This window comes from Helicoverpa zea, chromosome 14, assembly GCF_022581195.2.
Source record: "Helicoverpa zea isolate HzStark_Cry1AcR chromosome 14, ilHelZeax1.1, whole genome shotgun sequence".
In the NCBI taxonomy this organism is placed as follows: Eukaryota; Metazoa; Arthropoda; class Insecta; order Lepidoptera; family Noctuidae; genus Helicoverpa; species Helicoverpa zea.
In genome coordinates this window covers 2,704,249-2,726,224 of record NC_061465.1, presented here as the reverse complement: position 1 = coordinate 2,726,224, position 21,976 = coordinate 2,704,249, and positions in this window count along the sequence as shown.

The window sequence follows — 21,976 nt, the reverse complement described above, 5'->3', positions numbered from 1 at the left end:
AAATGGCGCGCCAAAATGCGGGTGAGCGGGTGACGACTGACGAGGAACGTTACTGTTTTCGCCCTCAGACGCCTTCATTGGACCAGTCAACTATTTGCAATACCAAAAATCGATGACAGAGGTCTCAAAGAACCCAAACTCCTCTTTAGTTCACTCGTAACTGATCGTTTTGGTCATGCCCACTACGTGTGCGTGCGTGTATGTTTACTACCTAGGCAAAGGTGCCTGATCTACATGCATTAGGGTATCTCCGCTCATCTTTCCTTACTCCGTGGTCTCCACAGAATTTGTTAGTATGTTTATGAAAGGACTGTGCTAATTCTTTGTTTAGTAAACTCTTTTTGACCTGGTTTTTGGGGACACCCGTTACTAAGCGCTCAAACGCTTCTGGTTGAAAGAGAGTGGGTTTTTTTCTATGTGTTGCAATGTCGCTCAATGCGGGGGTCAGAAATTGTTCGTGGAACAGGTTTTTTTTAGTAATGATAGTTTTAGATTTATTTTTGGATAGAAGTTTAATAGTATGTTGTTTGTGGGTTTTGAAATCTATGCAAAAAATCAATGTCAATTTCAAATTTTTCAAATGTCAATTTTTTCAGAAACTAAATGTTCTAAATGTTAGGTTCGTAATCAATTTTGCTACACTTACCAATACCAGCATGTCGATTCTATAAAATATCACAACTCACTTCGACATCACTCTCACTTCGACTTCGATCTAAAGGTAGAATTCCGTGGACGCGACTATAGTCAACCTTTGAAAATGTATGGCACCGTTGTCGAGGCCCGTGACAGTCGCGCGCGGCCGACGAATTTCGTAAGCTGCTCGCGGCATTGTCAAAAATTTAATTCTGGTTTTACTAAAATTCTATAGATGTTATTAAGCGCTAGACCATGTTGAGAAGCGTACGGCCGCGAGCGGCTCACGAAATTCGTCGTCCGCGCGCGACTGTCGCAGCCCTCGGCAGCGGTGCCATACATTTTCATAGGTTGACTTTTGTCGCGCGCGGCTGCGACAATCGCGACCCACGGAATTCTACCTTAAAGTTTCGTGATTGACATTGTCAAACTACACTAGCGCTTCACTATCGAGCGTGTTGACAAGTTGAACTAAATCAAAGTCGAGATTTTGACAGATTTGTCAAAATCTGTCTATCTATAGGGGAGGTAGGGGAGAGATGGGCAGTTGGGAGACATGATCAAATCAGAATAAAAGGGGGGTCCTTTTATTCTGATTTCTGATCATAGTTTTGTTTTTTTTTAATTGGGTAGTTTACGTTACCGACTGGTAACGGTGTTCATCCATAGACTATCTGTCATTTCTGTGAGTTGTCAAGAACAAACACTCGTAAAAGTACTTAAATATTTTGTTGCGGTTTCGGATCGTTATAAAGAGAAAACTAATGAAAGGTATGTGTATTTTCTATTATTAATTATTGATTGTCAAAATCTCCAGTTACAATTATAGTAAGTCGATGCAATCCACACCTATTATACCTTTAGAAGAGAGTACTACAGCAATAGTTAATGGGCCCCACGTTTTTATTTTAGTCTAATATGACCGGGACCACCTACGTAGGTTGACAGGTAAGTAACTATTTTTTATTTTCTAGTTTTCAGTGCACATAAGATAAAACCGTTTAACTTAAAAGTTTTTTTACCGATTTTTTTTTCATAAACTAAGTCAAAAGTGTCCAATGCTCTCTATGGTAGGGAGGCTTTTCTTCGTCAGTGAAAATTTGTGAGGTTATAAATCTGCGCGAAAAATCCTTTATAGAATCTTGTTTCAGGTACCGTTGCCAACTTGATCTAGAGACTATTATATTTAAAATAGTGTTTAAATAAAGTTCTAAGTGTTTTAAAGTGATTAAGTGCCTACATTTAACGATGGCTAGAATGTTTTTGCTTAAATCTTTATTAGAAGAAGCTCATGCTTTAGATAATTTAGAAAAGCGTCAACAATCTGCTAGAATTCGTAGTTTACCTTTATTATCTCGCGATGATGACTATGTGAGCATATATAGATTGTCAAAGGAGCTAATTGACCAACTGGAGTCTGATTTACTGCCCCTGATAAAGCCCACAAAACGTCGAGGCAAAGGACTTACAACTCGTGTAAAAGTAAGTATTGACACAGTTTATAGTTGAAAAATTGTAATCAAGCACACAATAATAAGAAAAACACTTAGTTCTTAATAAGGAGTATTCCCTTTATGTGGTTTCCCCGCCAGCTGATATGTTTTCAAAAGCCTCTGTACTTCAGTTATAATATTGGTATTCTCTTAAGCATGAAAATAACCAAATTGGTCTCAATTTTGTTTTCACTAAATCCAGATAAAGTAGGTATTACATTTTTTATTGATTTATTGTTTCACAGATACTATGTACTTTATCATTCTTGGCTAGTGGCAGTTACCAGAAGGTTATTAAAGAGGGCATCAGAACTTATTTATCGCAACCGTCTGCATCTCGTTGCATAAATGAAGTAGTGGAAGCTCTGAACAATCCGGCCGTAGTAAAAAAATATATAAGGTTTCCTCAAAATCAGCAAGAAAGGCAAATTTTAAAAGAAAGGTTAGTACCTAGATATAATATAATTTTAATATTATTATAATTAAACTGACCCTTTTATTTTTACAGTTGATCATGTTAGTGATTATTGTAAATTACAGGTTCTACAAAAGGTTTGGGTTTCCAGCCACCATAGGCTGTATTGATGGCACTCTGGTGGCAATGAAGAGACCAGCAGAGAACGAAGAACGGTTTTACTGCCGCAAAGGCTACCATGCAAGAAATGTGCAATTGGTAAAATGGATTTCAATGTTGTAATCAATTATAATTAGGTATAATAGAGTCATTGTAATTTATTTCTTTTTCAGATAACAGATGCAGATTTAAATATTTTACACGTGGATCCCACATATGGAGGAGCTACTCACGATAGCTTCATTTTTAATTATAGTGCTATCAAAGACCATTTAGAGGCATTAACAAATCGACGAAAACAACGTATATGGTTCTAATTGAAAAATGACAACTTTACAGTAGAGCATAACAAAGGTAGAATCCTTATAACTTTTTTCGTATTAAAGATAATAAGCTAGAATTTGGCAAACATGGCTATAATTATATTTTATAGATTTTTTTATTTTCATATAACTTAGTTTAATTGTAGTTTTCGAGAAAATGCAGATAGACCACTGATTAAGGTATAAGTGTTTGCTCATTGTTGGGTATACGGTTCTATCTACCAGTTAGAATATTATACTTGGTTACAATTTTCTTTAAGAAGCACGTATGCAGTTCTATCTGGTACTTAGAACATTATACTTGGTCATTTTTTTCTATAAATTCTACGTATATAGGTCTATCTGGGACTTAGAATATTATACTGAGTAAAAATAATTTTCGACTTACTGTAAAAGATTCTATGTGTGAGTTAAGTCATCGAATTTAAATCAATTATTTTGATTAATTTTTATTTTGTAATAACGCACCATTTTTAATTTAATTGATAGTTGCATTATGATTCTGTAAAAATATATAATATTAGAAATTTGACACATTTTGTAGATAGAACCGTATTCGTTTTATTAGCTTTAACTTAATAATCATGTAGGAAGTACTAAATAAAAGAAAACATAAAATTTATGTGTTATATATTTAAAAAAATGTACTTAATTATGTATTTCACAAACGTTTTACTAAAACTCAGTCTTAATGACGGAATCAGAGAGCAAAAAGGGGCACCTTTACATATTGTTTTTACTTTTTTACCTTATATGTTAATATCACATTGATTAATCTTCTACATCACATGAGGTAACAGTCTTTCTTACAAACTTACGTAGGTACCTATTTACTCAAAGAATTATCGCATAAATAACATTAAAATGAAAAAAAAAAACAATGTTTCAATCTAATAATAACTGTGTTTTTTTATTAATTAATCATATTCTTCTAAGGATAAGAGATAATTCAACAAGCTAGAGAGTATAATTATACAAGCGGTGGTATCATCATTACAAAAGAGATACACAAAAAAAAAAAGAAAAAACAGTTGTAAGCAGTGTTAAGAAAAGCTCTGACTTAGGAACTTCAATCATGACTAATACTAATTTGCACTTTAATTTATCACATTGATTAATATTCACTTTAAAATCACATGAATTATATTATCAGTCTTTCTGACTAAATTATCTAAAATTATTATGGACTTAAACAAATATTTACTAAAACATAAAAAGTCTCAAAAACGAAAACGCAACTAAAAAAAAAAACTGTTTACAAAGCAAAATGAAAATAATATTCTTAAGAAGTATATAACAATCAAAAGGGCATACCCATCATATAAACTTATCTTTTAAGAATAGATAAAAATAATCGAAATAATAATCTTACAGTTAAGAGTCAATTACAGCTCTGACTTAGGAACCTCGATATATCACATTGATTAATCTTCAGCAGAATCAGATGAATTATCAGTTTTTTTATCAAATGAGTTGAAAAAGTTATGATGTCTTTGTGGAATTAAACCTTTATTGCATAGATATTGAAGATCTCGGACCTTTAATGCAGGCAAAGGTAATGGTTTATTATAAGCTGGAACTAACACCTCTTCACTTGTTATTGATGCGGATTGTGTATTCCGTGTGACCCGCGTACAATTTTGGATACCACAATTCAAAATCTTATATCTCTCTTGGCTCAAACGGTTTTTATAATATATTATATCTTCGGTATGGTCATGTCCATCTGATGTGTAATCTACAAATATTTCTTTAATATCTGTCCAGGATATTTTTTCATTCTCTGTGTTTTTACTCCATTCCTTTGTGTCCAAATGTGCTTTGAAATCATATACTTCATTTTGCTGTAACTCGTATACTTCATATGACGGCTCATTTGTTTTGCTCCAACGCACTAGGGTATACCATTCGTTGGGAGTGTAAATAAGTTTTCGTTTGGCAGATCGTTCAATGTTAGCATGAACAGAGTCGCCCTCATTTTGGGTATGACCTACCTCCATAAATTTGTGACTGATTTTGATCTTAAGCTTTTTGGCTACGTGTAAATACATGAAAAACACGATGCGATTCCGGTTTTGGCCTGTACAATTGTCAGACCAAAATCTAAAGTCAGTCACGTTATTATTCTGAACTTGTTCATTAATGTATTCGTATAGGCAACTAGCTACTTCATTTGAACCTCGTTTAGCAGTAGCTTCATGCCACATGTAGCATTTACCAGTTTTTGAACCCATTTCAAAAAGTGTGAAGTTGTATACGGCTAATTTTCTTTTATAATAAAAGATGCTGATTTCCCCAAATGGACAACTTAAAACTTTTTGAAAGTCGAACGTCACAGCTTGAACATGTGAATTGTTCCTAGATTCTGTCTTCTCTGAGGCTTTGAGGTCGCGAGCAATTCTTTTCTCTTTTAGATGGTTTTCATAATCAGATGTTTCCTTCTCAGATGGTTTTCGTTGATTTTTATATGTGTGACATATATCACACTGGTCTTTTTTTGGAATAAAAGATCCAATATTCATGTGAGTGTTTGTTATACCCCGGTATTGTCTGACTGACTTTGCTGTATCACGCTTAGTGATTTGTTTTTCGACACACCACTCTCTATACAATTGAAACATTTTTGTGAAACTTAAATCAGGATCAAGATATTTTCGCGAAGAATCTTTTCTGATCAAATGTGAATCAACGGGTTTAAATGAATTCACATGACGAATCACGTTCTCAATCATTGCATCAGTTATCACAGTTTTATGTTTGCCATGCCTGCCTCTATTATCTACGATTTTTGATTCGCTTTGGTCTTTTTCTAACGATGTATAAACCATCTTTTTGCTGATACCTAAAGTGTTCAAAAACATAACCTGACATACTTTGATTACGGAACTTCCAACAGGCATAGTATATTGGTACGTAAAAGAACGTCTGGAAGATGTGGAGGGACTAGTAGTGTGCCGCTGTTTATCAATTTTTTTTACATATTTTGCAATAAAATTCCATTGCATAACGTGTTCCCCTAAAGACCAGTATTTAGCAAATATTTTTTTCCTTAGCAACTCAGGGCATTTTTCGTAGCATTTGAGATTACATTTGCAAGGAGATTTCATTACCTTTGCTTGTCTCAACGTGCCATCCCTTGACGCGTAAGCTTCACCTAAATTGCATCTCACTTTTCGAACGTTATCTATCCAAGCTTTATCATTTTTGGTTCTTTTTTTTCCAGGATTAGTTTTTTTAACACCCTTGCGTGACTTTTTTTCGTGTACATGGGTTGACTCATCACTCAACGCAGTCTCGTTTAAAGATTCCAAAGATGATGAATCCAAACGAAGTCGCTTGTGTTTGAGATTGCCTAACGTTTTTTCTTTTCTTTTAATGAAATTTTTTATGGAGAATTTTCTCTTTAACACTTTATTTCTAAAATAATCAGTTTCAGTGTCACTTGAATCGGAAGGCATTGGTGTCTTATTAAAGTTTACACAACTTCCGGGCCTGCTTATTGGGTTTGTAATTATGGAATTGATTGGACTGTTAAGTTCAGGAAAGACATGGGGCAACGGACTATTATTATATGATAATGCATTCAGTGACTGGGGTGAGTATGTAATTTCACTAAATAAAACCGATGATGGTGGTGCAGTGACATTCAACGAAGGATCTCTAATATTTTCAAAATGATTAGTATTCATGCAATCAATGTTTTGGTTGTCTTTCCTGTCTGAAACTGTATTTTTTAATAGGGAAGGCAATGGGTGTAATGTATAGGCTGCATTTTCAGAGTTTGGGTCAATATTTTCAGTCTCACTAATACAGCACTCTATATGTTCACTGCTCTGCAACTCGTTCATACTTATAGACACACTTTCAGCTTCATCATAACAATCAGAATCGTCAACGTAACATGGGATGGAGATTTGATTCTCAGGTTGACTAGATTTGCTTGTATTAGGGGAATGCGTATCTTCGGGTTCATCAAAAGCAGTTGACAGTGTTCTGTATAATTCTTCGTATGTCGCATTGTCCATCCTTAGCGGTGACTCTGAAAGTCAAATACCATGCATTTTAAAAGCAACATAGTACAAAGCGGTTAACAAAGTGCGCATATGGGTAGGTACACTCAGCTGCAGAGAAAAGGATCCTCCTATGCAGATAGCTGCATACATATTTGTACTTCAGGGAGGGTCCATTTCTCTGCAGCTGACCGTACGTACGTAATTGTATATAAGTTATGCAAAGTAAACAAGGAATAAAAGAAGGATTAGCCGCAACCAGATTAACAAAACTGCCCTTATAAAACCTTAATCTGTCATAGTTATTGTATTAGGTACACATAGCATAGCATCATAGCAATATTATATTTAAATTAGCACTTAAAGCGACGGGATATTACTATTTTAAAAGTGTCGTTAAAATAAATTCAAAAAGGTAAATGGTTCCAAGTGACTGAATAAATTACGTAAACAATTCTAAGTGGCACATAGGTTTACGTACTTTGTTAACTACAGCTATGATAGTAACGTAAACAGTTCTAAGTGTTAGATAGTCCCGTATACACAGTTCTTTTAAAAAACAGTTCACGCGTATACAGTTCTAAGTGGTAGATAGTACTGTGTACGTAGTTTTATTAAATAACTATTCACACGTATGTGGTTCTATGTGTCACATAGAACATTTTATACCTTTTTAAACATATAAACAAAAAAATATAAAGAAAATGGAAATAAATATTACATACCTCCATTTATTGTGGCCGGTTTATTTATCTCTGTTTCGGTGCAGTCAGGACCCGATCTTTTTGCCCCTGATTTTAACGATTCCAACCATCTCGCACGTTTCTCCGTCATTATAAACAAACTTATATTTGCGATAAATTGGTAGACAGAATGACATCCAACAAAAATCTTACTTAAAGCTTAAAATTGAGGCGAAAGTAACGTAATAACAAGGTAATATTTTTACGCAACGGTCGAAGCGCCACCACAACCGTTGCCTAGCCGAGCTACGGCGAACTGAGTTCGATGTGGCACATTGCGCTCCGTGCGCGCGAGTGAGTGAGATGGCAAACATCGCGTACAGTGCAATGTGGCACTTAGCATGGTGTTCGTGTTAGTTTACAGATTATTGACTCAGATCGCACTGTATACGTCATTTTAAAATCTATAATAAGTGAAATTTTAAGAAAAAAATTATACTAGGCGATGGGTTTCGACGTGTAGATTACTATGCTGCAGCGTACGTAGTTCGAACCATTTAGCAGTTTGCACCTTGTACGTTGTTGTCGTCGAAATGCTGGTGAAGAAGTAGTTTTGCTCGGTAAGTAGATCCTTTCCTGACCCTGCTTCAGAATATAAGCCTAATTACTAAGTATAAAAACTACATAGTTATTTTTTTTTCAGGTGATTCAGGATATGCTCAGCGTGCCTACCTCATGACGCCAATTAGTGGCGCTGAAGAGAATTCCCCTGAAGCTTATTACAATAAGCGTCATTCAACTGCTCGCAACTCAGTTGAGAGAACAATAGGCCTCCTAAAAGGACGATTTAGGTGCTTATTAGTACACAGAGTACTCGACTACCATCCAGATGTAGTTGCAAAAATAGTAATTGCATGTTGTGTTTTGCACAACATGTGCAATCGCGCGGGAATTCCGGCAATCTCTATTTCCGAGGAAGAAAGAGTAGAAGAGCTTGAAATAATTGCTGAAGCAACAAGGAGGCAAACTAGAGATTTACCATCCAACGCCGATTTAGCTTTAGGTCAATTACGAAGGCGAAACTTCGTGAATGGGCTTTGGCGTTCACGTCATAATTAATGGGTGCTAATTAAATAGACTTCTTTTTATTATCATTATTCGGCCCAAAAATGTATGTTGGCTTCTAAATTACTAAGTCAGCCACAATTAACTATGCCGGATTGCTGAACCAGAGGTCTTGGCGCTTTTTTTGTCAGTCCAATACTACAATCAAACATTTATTTAAAATTAAAAAGAAAATTAGTTGTCTCCATTTCCACAATATTCTTGGTCAAAAATTGAAAAAGATTACATAAAATCAAAATAAAATATTTATGAATTCAAGGAACACACTTGAAACCAAGACTATCGGCTATCGCATAAGTGGTTTGCTTTAAGGAATGTGAAGTGGTTCTAACATACTGCTGCAAAAAAAAATACTGCTAACCTTGGTCCACTGTTTGTGGGTTTTGATGGTGCCACCTATACTGTTTAAGCGCACGGCTAATTCCTCCCACTGGCTTCGACTTCGCTCTCTGGCATTTTGCGTTCTCACGAAACCCTTCGCCAGGCCAGGGTTTTGCTCCATAAACTCAACCAGAGTTTCAACCTGAGCCGACGAAGGGTGAGACGACCTGTCATTTGGACTGAAATTATTGTTGGATTAATAAAATAAACACTTCTTTAATTAATATTATTTTTAACTTTATAACAAGAAATATAAAATTACTTCATGATTTTATCACAATTACGGCGAAAACCGGCGAAAACAAACAAGCTTAAACACAATATGAAGACAGAAGATACCCGATATATTACTTTCCTCTATGACAGAAGAGAAGAAAATATTGTCCACAGATTAATAATGGTATTGGCGCTGTCAGTATTTTTTTTCGTAGGGTAAGCATAGACTATATTCACAGCACGAATTTAGAGATTTCTGTTTATTTTATACTTAAAAGCTGCCTCAAATTCCTTACAATAACAAATTATAACTAAAACATCATATTTAGCTAAAATTCTGTGTCAAAACTGATAAAATTAAAAACTGATTAATCTCGGTTGACATTTTGTCGAGTGGGGAAGTCACTAGCACAGCATTGGTCGATGTCGAGCTCACTTCACTTCGCAAGTGATTAGGTGATGTTTACAGAATGCAAAATCAAGGTCGTTCTGAATCGAATGCGAAGTGAGAGTGAATAGCGAAGTGAAATGCGAGTTGTTGTTCGAATTTTATAGAATCGACGTGCAGGCAGGCCTTGGCCCTGTTGCGCCCCGCTGGGGTTGCTGACAGTATTCTACTTGTGTAGCCCTTTCATTTGATACCCATATTGAGGGGGCTGTGCCATTTTGTGCCGGCGGCCATATTGGATTTAATTAAAGGTGTATACAAAATTTCAGACCAATCGGTTGACAGGAAGAGGGTGAAATTTGAATTACTAAATTTGATCCAAGAATAAATAATAAAACAAACGGGGTGAGCTAAATAAAACCGTTTAAATATCTCGTAATGTTGAAACTGATTGTAATTTTTAGGAAAGCTCTTTCATTATATCTAGCCGAATATAAGAAATGGCAATAAAAGTTGATAATGATCTGTAAAATCTGATTTTTTATGCAATAAATTGTGAAAAAGTGCCCATCCCTCCCCTACCTCCCCTAAAGTATGAAAATGACATTACGAATCGAAGTGAAATGCGAGTTGTTGATCGAGTTTTATAGAATCCCAGTACAGTAATCCCATTCACACGTTCCCCAGAAACTAAATTAATTTTAAATTACAAAAACCGTGCCTAAAACATGGCCATCTATCCAATTTGCCCAAACAATGTGCCGAAATACGAAAGCCTATGAAAGCAATGACGAATTTCCAGAAAACAGTGACCAATGCATATAGTTCGAGTAAATCAAAGCGCAGAGTAACGGCCATATTAATAATTCAACTGGACACTGTTACTGGGAATTGTGATTTGTGACTTTATTGGTTTGTATGAGTTATATTTTTGGACGAATTCTATACATCAGAAAAGTTGGTATGGCAAAGTTGACGTGAGCTAAGTTTTTTAGGTGTATTATGGATGGAGAAAACAAATATTAGGAGAGTTATTTATAAAATAAAAGTTCTGAGGCGTTAGGAAATGTCGTAGCAAATATGTCTGATCTTATTCAAAGTTATTTTCATGAAAAAAACCGTTCTTGAATCGAAGAACTAAGGTGTGTTGTTAATGGTGTAGAAATCTAAAAGTATGTTAGGAATCTATGGAAGATGATATAACGTTACAAACTACGCTTAAAAACCCAACTAAAAGTCAAGATTTTTAAACATATTTTAATCCCATTCTAAAACCCATTTAATTCATATATCAAAGCAAGAATCTCACCATAACAATATTTCATCATTGACCCAAAACACCTATCGTTGCGAGCAGCCGATGCCTCCACGAACAAACACAAACGTACCGATACTATGTTGATTTCAAGCAAAGTAAATACGTTGGAGTTCGATATTAATTATTCAGGTGTATGTTTATTGATTACAATCTTCATATTCTGCATATCTCGGTTTGTGTAGGTCTTCTTGCTTGATATGGGTACTGTTGTGGGTTGGCAGAGTAGTAGAATAGCTAATGAATGTTTGTTTATTTGACAAATAGGGTAGTTGATTATTATGTTATGTAGGAAGTGGCAAGTAAATAATCAACCAGATTTAAGCGATGGTGATTTAACCAAATGTTATACAACACCAACAAAACGAATTCACTAAACCGCTCTGAAGTTGGCTTCAAGTTATTCAAAGTAAACAAACAAAAACAGCATTTGCAGGGCATCAAATGATTTCAGAGAAGCAACATTATGGGAATTCAATCCTCCTAAAACTGTTAGAAAACTTATTTTGTCGTATTTTTCTAGCATCAGTAAAATAAAGCTTTAAAAAATAAATTAAGCTGTTTTCAAAAATAAATTATAATTCTCATATTTTACGTTCACTGTTCATAAAACTCCTTTGACAATACTTACTTAAGTCATAAAACAAAGCCTTCGCCCGCTTACTTCAGCTGCAACATAAATTAACATACAAAAACTGTAGCTACAATAAATTCTAAATCTAATTACATAATTATAGCAATAGCCATAAAACCATAAACTTCACGTGTTTCCCTTTGAAATATAATTGCCTGCATTAGCCAAACACATATTAACATTACACACTGCAGACTAAAAAGTCGACCGACAGTTGACATGATAGTTGACACGATAGTTGACACTATAGTTGACACGATAGTTGACACGACAGTTGACAAGATAGTTGACACGACAGTTGACAAGATAGTTGACACGACAGTTGACACGTTAGTTGACACGACAGTTGACAAGATAGGTGACACGACAGTTGAAACGATAATTGACACGACAGTTGACACGACAGTTGACACGATAGTTGACACGATAGTTGACACGATAGTTGACACGACAGTTGACACTATAGATGACACTGTAGTTGACACTATAGTTGACACTATAGTTGACACTATAGTTGACACTATAGTTGACACGACAGTTGACACGATAGTTGACACGATAGTTGACAAGATAGTTGGCAAAAAAATTATTTAAAAGGAAATCTTGATTTCAATCAAAGTTTTCAGTTGGTCTGGTACCGGCTAAATACCTACCTGATCTTTGAAACCTGCGTCTTCATACCGGCTTATGAGCCTTAACAAACTATCGGCCGACTAAAAGTTTGCAGTGTGCGGGATACATTTAAAAACATTGGCTCGCATTCGTTTTTTTACAAAACTATAGTTGTAATTGACGGAAAGTATGTGTTTGCATGTGCACGACTCTTGAATATATTAGTAATTTTACAGTTGTGGCTTTCAATACGGAATAATATGGCTTAAATAGTATTTTTCTGTGAATTAAAATTAACCTGTAAACATCGCTAGGGGTTTTTTTAATTTTATTGTGAAAATTTTTCTTGGTCATTAGATTGTAGCAATTGAAATACAAACATAACAAGCAGAAAAACCCATTTCATGATAAGTAAGGTAAATTAAATAACGATAGAAATAAAAATATGCAATTAATTTGAATAATTCTTCATCAATCACGTCTACTTTTTGACATAATTAAATATTCTATTGACGCCATTGCATACAAAATAGAACAAGTTTGAAACTTCTAGGTAAACGTCACTCCTTAGCACTATGTACTAACATTATCTTAATCTAAAATCTCACCTGAACTTACGAACTATAATGAACTTAAATCTACTAACAAGTTATCGAGAAGGTAAGGTCAATGACCGTTCAATGTCAAACAGCACAGTGGAAAAAAAAACATTCTTCTTAGAAACAAAATTATAGAACGTTACTTTATTTATTGATGAAATTATTATTTTATTTTTATACCTTTTTATACGAAAACGATACAGGGGCAAAATTGTATTATAAAAAATATTTTTTATTTGAAATAAAATGTTACAACTCACTCTGTTTGTGGACTTTACTATGGACATTGGACAGAATTTTAGTTTACGTGTGTAAATATTTTTGTAACGTTTTCTTTCAATGTAATGCGTCCAGTATTATTATGCTGTGCCAACATTGCAAAGAATGTTCGGGAATTTAATTGCTTACTATATTGTTGAATAATACATCCAACTTTCTTCATCCGTTTACAAGCTACGATATCAAAAACATACGCACATATCGGTGAAACTTTTACCCCTCTTTTTTCATTGGGGTTCACAACTAGTCTTATCGTTACCTTCAAGCTTAGTAAGCACCTTAAAAATAATTACATAAGACTTTATTTACAATGGCTATTATTACTTTTAATATGAATAAATAGGCTTGATACTATTTCATTGTAGAACAAGTAATATTTCTACCGTTTAACACCTAAAACTTTCATCAAACATTTTTGACTTTGATTCGACTTTAAGTAAAGAAAGTCTTGAGTTCAAACTACTAGCAGTAGGTACATCAAAATAATAAATTGCTGTATATTCATGACATTCTGTCGTGTTATCGAAATCAAAATAAGAAACATATTTCTTTTATACATACTAACTTTCGTCCACGTCTTCGTTCGCTCGAAATAGTTACTTTGGACAGAATTAAGCTAACTTCGTATAGTATACCTATATGAAGTATAATTCTCTATGTGTTATGTGTATGGTAAATACTTACTTGAGTTCTATGGAAACAACTTGACGCACCCAAATAAATATGTATACTTATACCCTAACCTATTCCCAACCCTATACCCTAACCTATTATTAATCATCTCAATCTGTTCAGGTGTTTTAGCTTGAAAGTATGACAAACAAACAAACTCAATTACACATTTATACTTATATCTTTTCCTATAAAGAGGATTTTTTGTTTGTTTAAAAGGGCTATTAAAATATTTTCACTGCTGGGAAACCAACGGATAGAAGTTTCCACGGGACGCGGGTGAAACCGCGGAAAAACGGCTTCTTTTGTTTAATATTGATGGAGATTATTGTCCATTGTACTTATTTTTTTTAAATGGCCCATAAATTTTCCATCACATTACGTACGTATTTTCTTTCTGTCTGCTCCGACTGAAATTATTGGCGGTAATTCGTTTAAGCTGGTTTTTCGCGAAAAACATTAAAATTATCGAATGAATCTATAATGAACGTAATAAATTCAATAGTTGCTCTTAAGTGGGTGCATGATGTTGTTAAAATGAAACACGTTTAATGTTTAAAGTGACTTTTATTAAGAATGAATTATTTATCATAGTTTAAATAATAAATAAGCATCAACTGAACACAATGAGTATCGAAGTTCTTTACTTGGTCGCACACATGTTTACTAAAATACATAAGAATAGTATTCGAATACCAACAAATCTTACCAAAATCCACATTGAAGAACCTCTAGTTCAAATAAATAAAATTAAAACAAAATTTCTGTAACTTAGGTCTTTTAACACGGCATCAACTAATTAAAATCATTTATTTTGCACTCTCCTTGATTTAAAACACTGTTTGCATTATAATAAAATAATATTCCACTAACATATTCTCTACAAAGATTTCGACTACCAAATAAAACCTAGCCGTTTCCTGTCTGACAATCAGCAAAGATAAACATATGGAAAATGGAAAAATATTTTATCAGAAATATCTCACAGATGTTGACTAGAATTTCATATATTTCGATTCTTTGAGAACTACTGAAGTTCCTGTGGGATGACAGAATATCTTTATTCTTACATTGTTGAACAAAAGTACGAGCTAAGCATAATATTTATACTTTTAAAAGCAGTTTACTGTGTTCAGTTTTATTTCAGATCGTCGTTTGAAACGTGGGTGTCATATGTCAAACTTCTGTGGGTTGCGGCAACGTGAATGTGATTCTATCATTACTATCATGCCTAGCGCTTGTAAGGACTTTGTGAACGATGTAGATATCTTTGCTGCGCTTTCGTAGTAGGTACTACGAGAGCAACGCTGCTACAAAAACGTAGCACCGTAGCAAATGTGCCGTAGTAAAATATTATCGTTTACTTAAGCTATGTTAGTAACTTTAACGATAAAGGTCTTATAACTAATGCTTCATTAATCTCATTCTAACTAGACTATGGTTGTTTGCCGCAACTTACAAAAATATTTTTCACTCATATTATTATCTACTTTTATTTGAGCAAAATAACTTATAATCCATTTATTTATAATCCATTTGGTATAACTCCACGCTTGATGTGGGTGTAATCTACTGTCTACGTGATATGTCACGCTATTCAGTTGATTATTAGATTTATTTTCAGGAAAAGGAATTATAATAACAAAGTTCCATTCATGAATGATTTAGGTTGATTATGAAATTATTAGGTAAATATTTCCGGAGCATTTAACGTAAAATTCCAATGTTGTACTACATTTTATACAATTTCAACTAAAGCCCATTTACGACGTTTTAAGTAGGTGTAATCCGGACTATAACAGCTTAATGAATGTCTTACAAACGTCTTTTTTGATATAGCAACCGTTTTACGTACTTGCAAAAACTGTTTAATTACGAGAGATTTACTTACAACTTACCAATCACATACAAACTTAAATACGCACTACATAAACATTAAGGGCCTTACTACAAAAACTTTAAACCCTGTTTTACACTTGTCTAATAAAATTTTGGCTGCAAAATGAACCATATGTCAACGTCATAATTTGACATTTTTTTAGACAAGGCATAAACTGACGTTTAAAAGTTTTTGTGGTAAGACGGTAATTTTTTAACTCTGTTACAGCCTTTTTATCGTCCCACTGCTGGGCACAGGCCTCCCCTCACAAGGAGAAGGATTGAGCATTAATCACCACGCTTGCTCAATGCGGGTTGGTGATTTCAGACTATATAGTCCAGGTTTCCTCAAGATGTTTTCCTTCACCATTTTATCAGCCATTGGTGTCCAAGATATACTTAGAAAGTACATACAAACTTAGAAAAGTTGCATAGGTACTTGCCTGACCTGGAATCGAACCCACACCCTCATACTCGAGAGGTTGGTTCTTTAAAACAGTTTTGAACAATTTTTGAACACAGTGTAAGAATTCCAGAGAAAACCAACATACACTGACACACAAACTAAACTAAACTATCAACAAAAAATCATGCAGATAAGTGCAACGACAGCCAAAAAAAAATGAACTACAAAAAAAAACAATAAGTTTTACAGTTAAACGCAAGTCCAGACTAATTGTCGGTTAGCGTGCGAACCAGTTAGTTAAGTGCGCGTCGTACAAGTCGCTCGAAGTTTTTTGCTCTTGTCACCCGTAAACTATCGCCTCGGTAACGTTTTAAATATAGCACAATGGTATAAGGTAATTAATATCGTTATTCTTTTTTTTGCAACTTAAGTTCATGTAAGCAACAACTCGTGGCTAAGTCAAAGCTGCGCGGATCAATCGATCATAAAGTTAAGCAGCACTTGGCAAGGTAAGTCCGTGGATGGGTAACCATTCTGTCATTGCGAGTTACGACAAACTCTAGGTCCCGGCTGTCATTTGAACATATTTGGTAGTCGTTACGGGTAGTCAGACGCCAGAAAGTCTGACAATCAGTATTACCTAAGGGTTATACCTAACCTAAGGGTACCATCATTATACACAAGAAAATATTCCGAGTTGCTATGTGTTTTACAATATACATATGTTCCTAGCTGTTGCACGCGGTTTCACCCGCATCCCGGAGGTTTACTTAATGTAATTTATGCTGTCCTGATAGTTTACTTTTTGGTTTGCATTCTGTAATTTATTTTTGACTAATAAATGGCCACGGCCTGGAGAAACTTCTTCACGTACCCGGACAAAACGAAGCCAGCACTGACCGCGTAGCTTCCTAACTGTGAAATAAGTATTTGAATTGGTTCAGTAGACCCAGAGCTTATACGCGTCAAACAAACATACAAAACGCCATATTTGTATACACTTTTTGATTACTGTTTCTCGTTAATTACTGGCAGTAGCAACGAGTTTTGGTAACAAACTTTCGACCACGAAATATCGCAGTTGCGTGATTAAAAATAAAGTTTTAAATAAAGTAAGTTTTGCATCGGTGCTGACCCGATTTTTGTAGGCTACTCTGTATTATTGGCCTTCGTCAGTATCCACTTACTCTTAAGCTTTAGTGCGTTATGTCAGTATGTTTAGGACTATAATAATATTAGGGAACGATGCTCTCACAAGGATATCAGTAAATCTCACAAACCAGTGGGCCTAATTAAGAAAAATCTTTCAATGTTAAATAAATAACCCATTTATTGAAAAAGGCTACATATGCTGAATAGTTCAAACGAGATACGGGGAAAATTGCTGGCAGAATGTAGTGTAGTCTATACATATATTTCGAGGCTAATTCTTCATTTCACTTAAATCTTTCAATTCTTTTTTTTTGGAACCGAGTTAGAATAAAGAAAACCCAGCTTGTTATATACCAATTTATCGATAAGAAAACTTGTAATCAGCGATAACAGCCCTAGCCGCCAATTGCCAACCCATAATAGAAACCATGCCTATAAACTGGGGTATGTTAGCATTTTTTCTATTAGGTATATCAAAGTGAACAAGTTACAGTCGTAAATTAGCAGGAATTATAAGTAATTTTATGTGGTAATAAAAAATATTTTACTACTGTATATGGTTTTATAGGGTAAAGGCAATGCGTACACAATTAAAGTTTGATAAGGGTCAGTAAAGGTGGCAACACACGTAAGAAAGATCTTAGTCCTAATTTCGATCACCTATGATATTTTGATTTATTTTCTATCCTATTTTTGGTAGATGGCGAGCGAGTCGACGATGCCAATATCCACGACAAACAGGAAAGGAACTAGTTTTAAAACGAGGAAGAAATAGTTCATAGTTTAATGTGATTCCATCAAATATGAATGCCATTTAAAACAAGTGCGCATCAAATCGAATAGAGGTATATCATGGTCATTTTAAAACTTTTTGAACTAGGAATTTCAGGGGTTTTATCATATCTTATTGTAGAAGTTTTAATTTTAGTTTAAAATACAGATTACGAAAATTTTAAAAAGTTGTAGGTGTAATCCTACCCTAACTTTAATATTATAAAATGCATACGCCTGAGTTAGTTTGCCACTGTTTTTTGTGATTTAGGGCAATTAAAATAGCGCTTTTATATGTCAGTTTGAAATATCACTTTTTGATTTGAAATTTTTACGATCATTAAAGTTGGATTTAATTTAGATTTTCTTATAAAAAAAAAACCTTTTTATATTTTATACATAGGTATTAGTTTTAAAAATGGTAAGTAAAAACGCTTCCTTTGGAATAATATTCCTATTGGAAACCTAATAACGTAAATCTCATTTAGAGAAAATGTAATTTCAGCTTCGATTACGTTTATTCTGTAGAAGTTTCCGGAGTACAGTCGGGCTCGTTGTAATACTGATAATTTGAATAAACTGCCTTTTGGATACACTTTTATTTTAGCTGGTACATATTTTTTTGGTCTGAAAAGTGTCTATTTTTTTTAATAAATGTAGGTAAAAATATTAATATAAAAAAGTGTTAAACAGTGGCACAAAAATACTAGAAGCCTAGGTATACTAACTTCAGATAAAACTCAAATAAATTCAGATAATTATGTTAATTAAATTATGTTTTATAACACCTAGAACTGTTGTCCGCCGGGGGGTGCGCGTGCCTCGACTGTTCCATACAGACATGTGTAAAACTAATGCCGGGGCACGAGTTCCTCTCCGTCGGTTAGTGGAAACCTATAACACACATTTTATGGACATAGACATCTTTTCACTTTCCCATCAAAAATTTAAAGTAATGGCCATTGAAATCCTAGACAACTTATCTCACAGTAAACAGTAGCGATTTTTCTTCTTCATCTTTCTGTAAACTTAAGTAAAAGTACTGTATAGTCACACTTCTGTTCTCTTTCTTTTTATACAATTTTGTTAATTCGTGGACATTGGTGTGGGTTATATGTTTACCATTTTTTTTAAGATAATTGTATTGTACTATTATAACATGTAACTGTTTTTTGTCCCTAATAAATAAAATAAAAAATAAAAATATCAAAGCTACCATACAAACCAAGATTTGTTGTACTATGAACTAAGAAGTACATGATATCCTAGACAATCCTTATACCTCAGTATAACTACAGCATCAAGCCACTCACGAGCATAACAAACCTCCTTCACTCGCCTTACACTATTACACACAAAAAAAAAAAAAGAAAAAAAAAAACTCGCCTTCCATATTTGAAACGTAAAATTCTACACTCAAACAGCGTTGTAAGCACCTCACTAAACTGCTGGGCTGACGAACTGAGTTACTAAAGTGCATTGCCAAGCAAAATGCATGTAACCAGTAAGGCGACATGGTGAAATATGTTAGGAACCCACTTTCGCAGTTGGAATGCAAAAGCTGTTCTTGTGTAAATTTGTGTCTGGATCAATGGGTTGTTAGTTTGAGATTTGGTTATGAAATATGGATATTCGATTTGATTGTTTTCTATTTTTTTCCAAAATAGGTTAAAAACTGTGTCTTGTTAACTACTTCTAACTAAGTGATTCGTAGTTCTAAAAAGGAACTGACTATCTTTAGTGTCATATCTATATTTGTTTCTTTTTCATTTATTTATTATTGCACATATTTATTACATTTTTAAATATTAAATATAAAAATAAAAAACATTTTAAAATATAAAAATATTTGTTTTATTGTTACGCTTAATGTCATCTAACGCGGTGTCCTGCGTGAGCGACGAACGCGACGCGACGCGACGCTGCGAACGCGACGAACGCGATCAACTCAAAGGAATTCCCTACATGCGGCCTATGTGACAGTCTGCGGCGAGACGCGACGTAACGCGTACTTGTTTTGAGGGCGACCAGACGCGACACCGCGAACTATTCAGAAGCGTTAATTGTTGTGGGACAAAAAAAACATAAATATTAAAGAAATCGTTTATTAGTACAAACAAGTTGGAAGATTGTTGCTGTCTGTACTTTAAATATGAACTTTCAAGCAAAATTGTAACACAACTTCTCCATGATTTGAGAAGTAATGACCAAAATCACGTAGGACATCTGTCGCGTATAGCATCGCGTCGCATTACGTCGCGTCGTGTTGCGTCGCGTCGCGTCGCGTTCGTCGCTCACGCAGGACACCGCGTAAGTCGGGTCAGCTATTAATATTCGAAGTAATAATTGCATAAATAAATAAAAATAACGCCTTCATTGTTTATTAATACTTTATATTAACTCAATAAAGTTAGTGAAATAGAATAATAAAAATATTTACAGTTTACCTTCAGGCTACATTAAATAATTTTGTATTGTATCTAGAGGTAATATATTTATTTATATTAAATCAACTTCAAAAGGTGAAACTTATTACTTAAGTACATAAAATATTACGTGAAAAATAATATTCATACTTGTAATAGATTAAATGGACTCATGTCAAGATTGTCACAGTCGGGGTCCGAATACGCGACCTTTCTCGTACATTGCCCTAAGTTCTTAAGACAAATTAATTAGTAAAATTCTTTTGTATATACATTATATTTCTGTGTCTCCAATTATTAAGCTATAAAAGTATCTGAATAAATGATGGCATTTTCTTTGTATGTAATCTTAGTTTTTCTTAATCTTTATAAACCTTTTCATTGTGACTGTACGTAGCTTGGGGCGTCGGGTCGCCCACTCGCACGTGTTTTTCATGGCGATGAAAGAAATAGTTAAAATCATGGTTGAGAATAAAAATTAAAATATGTTGTAGTACTAGATTATTCTTCATGAATGGTCCTTGTCATTCATTGACATAGACGTAGCTTGGGCCGTCGGGTCGCCCACTCGCACGTGTTTTTCATGGCGACGAAAGAAATAGTTAAAATCATGGTTGAGAACAAAAATTAAAATATGTTGTAGTACTAGATTATTCTTCATGAATGGTCCTTGTCATTCATTGACATATTAGAAAAGAATTAATGAATAGTAATTATGTAAAATATGTAACGGATCTTTAACAATTTTAACAACATTTTAGATTCGCTTTACCTAAACAAGGGATTCATTTAATTATCTATTAAATAAGAACGATTTGAATATATTTTTTTTCTTGAAGAATTAATAGCTTTGAACTACAATTATACAAAAACATATAAATGTATGTCTATCACAAAAAAATAATTATCGAATAATGAGAGAGATGTTATTTGCGCATTCACGATTTTAAGCACCCGCAAAGTTCAAGCACAGTTCGGTAAGTAATTCATGTGTGTTAAGCAAGCGGTGTCTAATGAGGCTAGCGCACCGAAGCTAATTTGAGCCGCAACTTGATTTGTTATTATTACTTGCCTACTTGCCAAGTGGCTGTAGATAATACGTTAGAATAGGTAAGTAGGCAGTTTGAGTTTTTCTAAGGCGGGCAATCGCCGGTGGGGGACTGGATGCCATAGATTCCCAGACCCCCTCCACTCAGGCGAGGTCGGAGTGCCGCTGGGCCTTTTTAGTGGGTATACCGGGAACGTTTTTACCGGGGAGTCCCACATACCCCTCTCCCGTCCCCCGACGGGAGTTCCCCGAGTTTGAGTTTTAAGTACCGTGTAACTGATATCTTTTATAGAAGAACGAATTTTTAAGAAACGTCACAATAGTACTGTTTTAGTTCAGAACAATTTAAGTGGCA